This window comes from Rhinolophus sinicus, linkage group LG03, assembly GCF_036562045.2.
Source record: "Rhinolophus sinicus isolate RSC01 linkage group LG03, ASM3656204v1, whole genome shotgun sequence".
Taxonomy (NCBI): domain Eukaryota; kingdom Metazoa; phylum Chordata; class Mammalia; order Chiroptera; family Rhinolophidae; genus Rhinolophus; species Rhinolophus sinicus.
The window spans coordinates 121,752,453-121,758,452 of NC_133753.1; the positions used below are offsets into that span (position 1 = coordinate 121,752,453).

A 6,000-nucleotide genomic window follows, 5' to 3' on the forward strand; every position below is an offset into this window, starting at 1 on the left:
GGGAAATTAAACCAAATCAAAAGAAAGTTTCACCAGATTTTTCTTAATGTGCTGAAAGGAAGAAAATTGCCATAACAATTCTTATAATTTATTATCGTAGTATAATACAGCTGGGACATACCTGGGACATAGATGATACCATATGAAGTGACACTTTCCAATAATTCCTATGGACTTTGCATTAAATTTTTATTTTTCCTACAAATTTACTAATCAACCTTATCAAAAGGAATTCGTGACATGGCTAAATGCTAAGAGACCAGGGAACAAAATTAGGGCTGGAAATAGTGACCTGGTTTCACTAGATATGGCAGGAAAATTACTGATTTATAGGTCACTGTTTTTTTTCTACCAGAAGTATCTGACTAAATTAGGTTACAGCCTGTAGCTCTTCACCTGTCTCTCACAAGAGTGCCCCCTCAACCCTACTCATTGGATGGCGAGTACAAAGACATTTCAGCCAGTACAAATTACCTTTTTGTTTGTTTCAGGAGGAACTGGGCTCCCTCAAATGAGTGTCATATGAAAATTTGCTCAAAGCCAAAGGTGAGTGATAAAATAATCTTTTAAAGGATCCTTCTATGTCTAAGATTCTAGAATTCTATGATTGTAGGATATGGAACAGAATTTTAATGAGATGTCTTCCACATAAATGAGCAGATCTAGGATCAGAAGTATGTCATAACTTGAAGACCATCCAAACTTTATTTTTAGGCTACATCAATCTTTCAAGGTTCTTGATTTCAGAAACAAAACCCACTCTAGCTAGTTTAAGCGAAAAGCGAATTTTATTAGAGATTTTAAGTAGTTCTAAGAATTTCAGTGAGAGAAGCAAGCATGGATGCTCTGAGACCAGGAGCCACAAGCAACTGACACAGCAGGATGGCGCCAAGCGATACCCCACTGTCACTACGCAAAGACAGCTCAGCTTTTATCCTCAGCGGGCGACTCTAGAGGCCACTGCGAAACCTCTGGCATTGGTTTCCGGAACATGCTGCCTCTCCCTTTACCTGCCATGATAGATTCCTTGAGGTACATCACTCACTTCCTCATGGAGATCTCAGTCAGGTCGGTGATTGGAAGAACCCGGACCCTAGGTTCTCCAATCTAAGCTGTTAAGAAAGTTCCTGACTACTTTGGAGAGCCAACTCTCTAAAATTAGGACATTCTCCAAGTGTAAAAGGTGCCCAAAGGTAATGGGTGGCCAAAACACCTGACAAATGACTGAGTGACGCCTTTCCAGAGGAGTTAATGTTCCATGGACCCAAATCTAACCAGTGGGATATGGGGAGTAGGAAAAAGCTGGCAGATCAATCCCTTTCCCTTCCTCTCTCCTGACAGGCTGCCTTGGGAGCGCAGTGCTTTATTTGGTCTGACGGAACACACCCCGTGAGATGGAGTATTAACTCTACTGGCTGCCGGTAACAGGCTGACTCAAGCGTCCCTCACCTGTGCCCCTGCCTCCCTTTCTTTTCCCTCTCTCTTGCTTCTTTGCACCTTCCTAAAAAGTGGCAGCTCAGAAGCTTTCCTCCTAGGCTCTGGTTTCTAATAGAACCTGGGCGACAACAGCATGTTATTGCAGATGCAACATGTTCTTACTAGATCTTTGCCTGATCTCTATGACCAGCTTCAATTAGTTTCCCTAGAAAACCAGTAATAGAAGCTCATGCTTTGTAAACCTGAACTTTCCATGACTGTCACTCATGTTGAAAACTTCTTTTCTATTATCTCTAACTTATTTTTGCCTTATGTGCAAAAATATATATATTCATTAGGGGATTGAGCTGTGAGAGTGGGGGTGGAGGAATTAACTTGTCAACTCTCAGATTCACTGAGTCTCCTACCATGTTTCCCCAAAAACAAAACCTAGCTGGACAATCAGCTCTAATGCTGATAATATTATATTATATTTATTATATTATATTATATTATATTATATTATATTATATTATATTATATTATATTATATTATATCCAGTCTTATAGTAACATAAAACTGGGTCTTATATTAATTTTTGCTCCAAAAGATGTATTAGAGCTGATTGCCCAGCTAGGTCTTATTTTCGAGGAGACAGTGTAGCTTCTAGTTGAAACAGCTTCATGCTTTGTTCTGGCATGGTACCTTTCTTCTAGTTCCCCAAACAAGCCTGCCTTTGTGGCTTGTTTCTCTGTGCCCTCCCCCAGGTTATTTTCTCTTTTAAGAATCTGTTTGCCCTTTCCTTCTTAATGCAATTAATGTTTCTTATCCTTGAAAACCAAGCTTCGGTGTCTCCTCTTAAAGGAAGCTCTCCTGAGGACCCCCAACCACAGCACTAATTAATATCGAGCTGTGTATTCCTATAATACCCTATGCATGGTATTTATGTGGGCCATACTGGACTTCAGCTATTAATCTGGGAGCCAGTCTTCCCTAAAAGATGGTAAGCTGCTTGAGGGCAAGAACCATGTCTCATTTGGTTTTATAGCCCTAGCTTCAAGCAATGTTAACTGGTACATACATAATGATTACTCAATAGAAAGCTGTTGAATGAATGAATAACATTTATGGAATAACTGACTGAATAATTCCAACGAGACTCCCTGTGCCATGTTGTGGCAGTGCCTAGAAAAATCCCCAGTCCAAGCCCTTCCCTGGGTGGAAGTGCTCCTCCACTTAACCCATGAGATGGTAATGGCACTGCACCATACCAGTTGAAAATTTTCTACAATTTCTCTATGAAGGAGGGAAACCCGGTGAAAAGGTTGTGTCATGTTTTTGGTTGGTTCCTAAGTGAGTGATAGTGATTAGAAACAAAATGTCTACTAAAAAAAAATAAGTAAAGTAATTTCACCTAGTCTGTGCCTCGTAGATGACCAGTGTTTACGTTATCCACATACCACTTCATTAGTGGACAAAAATAGTTGTTAAAAAAAGACATTAATTACTCCTGTATTTGGCAACACTCTATCCCATATGTCTAAAGTTAGTCTTCATTTCATACACATGTCCACATATGTCCTATTTTTTTTTATTTGGGGTTTAAAAAATATATACTCCTTCATTCATCCATGGACCCATTTAATAAATATTTATTGATGCCTACAATGGGCCTCTGTCAGGCTATGGATGCGACAGTGAACAGAACAAATATCACCTCTAATGGAGCTTGCATTCTAATAGGGGAGGCTACAAACATTGTGAGTTGTATTCAATAATTCTTTCCACAAATATTTGTTAAGTGCTATTTATTTATTTATACTTATTAAACACTTTATTGATAAATAAACAACATAAGTAAAGATAAATGTATGTACATTTATTAAGCACTTTATATCATAAATAAATAAAAATAAGTAAATATAAATTTAAGCACTAGTAAGGATTAGATGGCAAAGATACAGGGGTGCCTCATGGTGGTTACTCTCTAAATCCAATCATTACACAAATAGATAAGAACAAATGGTGACAACTATTATGAAGGAAAATCAGATAGAGGGGATCCCAGTCTTGATGGGGGTGGAGGTAACAAAAAACTGACATTCAAACTGTGTCCAGAAGAATTATGACTAATAAGATAAATGAAAGGTTAGAGGCCCACTCCACATAGGGCTGCTAACATATGCAAAGGGATACTAGTACTTGGGGGGTCTGAAAGAAGCCCAGGGTAGCTGGAGAACCAGGAGAGAGAGATGGGGAATCAGGAAAGGTGGTTTGGGGCCAGATCATGCAGGGTTTGTATGTTATTTAAGGAGTCTGGTCACACAAATTAGGGAATAATAGATTACAGAAGGCAGAATGAGGTTGTTAGTAAAAATTAGTTCATGAACTTCAAAGCTACTTGTCTCTGTTCTTTCGGTTTACATTCTGGTGTAAGTAGTTGACATTTGTTTTTGGTTTTTAAACTGTTTATATCATATAGAAATTGGTAGTATTAAAAACTCTTCTAACAACTTTCACTTAAAAGAACTCTTGGATTTATTAGAAAATTTGGGAAACTGTATTTAAGAGACTAAATATCAGTTGACTATATTTGAAAGTCTAAATATGAGAGTAAATGTTTTTATTTACCTGCCAGGGTTTCAACTGTTAATGCGCCTTCCTACCCCTATTAATGGTATATCATAACAAGAACATTCTAATTTTCATGCATAAAAGATGAAAATATTTTTCTTTTGAAAGACTCAAATAGACTCTGTACAGTTATTTATTGTTTCTCAGGTGACATCTGGTGGATAAAAACTGAAATGCAGTTTTATATAGTTGAAGAAAGGTGAGGTTCTCAAATTCCATTGGTAGAAAATCATTAAACAATATAAGCTGAATTGGCTGAAGATTAATTTTACTTATATTTTGGCATTATATTATCCACAGTAAATAGGCATTATGGTATCAGACGTGATGGAGAGAAAACTCCAGTGCTGTATTGGATTTGAGTTCTGCTCATACCTCTGGCAGAAAAGAGTTAAGTGATTTGATTTTGTTTTGCTTTTTAAAGAACTTCCAAATTAAAGAAACAAATTAGCTATAGACAGATAAGAATCAGATTGGTATTAGACTTCTCAGTGGCAATACTGGATATAAGAGACAACAGAAAAATATCTTCAGCATTCTGAGGGAAATTTTCTTTCTATCTGGAGTTCTCTACTGAGCCAAACTCTCCTGGTGTGAACAGAATAAAAGCATTTTTAGACATGCATGAAAGTTATCCTTTTGTGAGTCCTCTCTAGGTTGCTAATTTAAAACATCATCTTTATCAAATACTAGGTTTTAGTTTAATTTTAGGTATTTTCTTTTTTGCTGTTGTAATGTGGGTCTTTATTTCTGTTCTGATTTTTTTATTTTATTTTTATTGAGGTATATGTTTTCTAACTGGTTGTTGTTTGTATACAGAAGGCAGTTGATTTTCACACACTAATTTTGTACCCATCCATCTCATAAGTTCTCATATTGTTTGCCATAGACTTATAATTGAGTTTATTGGGTTTTCCAGGTATACAATTATCTGTAAATAGTAATAGATGTAACTTTCTTCTGATGTGTATACCTCTTATGTCTTTCTCGTCTAATTGCATTGGTTAAACCTTCAGAACTATAATAATAATCGTGGTGATTGTAGATATAATTGTCTTGCTATAGACTTTAATGCGAATGCTTCTAGTATTTCTTCATTAAACATAATGCTGGCTTTTAAGAAATATCCATTTTTCCTATTTTATGAAGATTTTAAAAAATCAAGTATGGATGTTGAAATTTATCAAATGCCTTTCTAGAGTATTTGGAGAAAAATCATACAATTTGTTTTTCTTTTAATCTATTTTATCAGCCAGAGTTCAGTTGCAGAAAACAGAAAGGGATTTAATACAGGGAATGAACTGCTTATAAATTAGTGGAGAGCTGGACACGCAGGCTCTCTAGGAATAACTCCCAGAATCACACTGCAGAACTGGTCCACCAACAGACCCGCTCCCTCTGCCACAGTCAGGAAGTCACACTCCCATTGTTAGCTCCAGGAGCACACCATCTTAATGTGATATGGGAATAACAAATTGCCACCAGAATTCTTAGTCCCAGGAACACACCTTCTATCTGTTACCTCTAGATCAGGAAACTGATGCTAGAACTGTCAGTTCCAGAATTTCACTATGTCTGTTACAGTCTACCCAGCAAAATCTATACCTCAGGCAGCACCTCTTTCCCTATTTTATTGAGTTCTGAAATCAAGTTTCCCACAGGTACATCTGTTTGGCAAAACATAATTTACTTTGAGGACACTAGCTGCAAGGGAGCCTGGGAAATGAGAATTCTGAGTTTTCCAATCTCTGCAGTATAGGATGGCACACTAAAAAGAGATTAAAATAAGTGCTAAGTGAGCCAACTAACTATACCCAACCACTTCCTAACATACTGAATAATATTGAATTATTCTTGTGATCATAGGGGGAAAACTATTTTTCTTTTCATTCTTCTAAGGTACTGCTGGATTCAGTTTGCTAAAACTTTGGTAAAGATTTTTTGCATCA

General features: G+C 36.8%; 1 long non-coding RNA gene across 1 annotated transcript in view; it reads left to right on the forward strand.

Annotated features, from left to right (window-relative positions):
- The window catches only part of LOC141570672 (uncharacterized), a 135,192-nt gene extending 133,327 nt beyond the window's left edge, over positions 1 to 1,865 (forward strand). Inside the window, exons 4-5 of the long non-coding RNA XR_012494968.1 lie at positions 492 to 546; positions 1,342 to 1,865. This is a non-coding gene — a long non-coding RNA (uncharacterized LOC141570672). The remainder of the gene's footprint in view (positions 1 to 491; positions 547 to 1,341) is intronic.
- Positions 1,866 to 6,000: the final 4,135 nt, after the last annotated feature.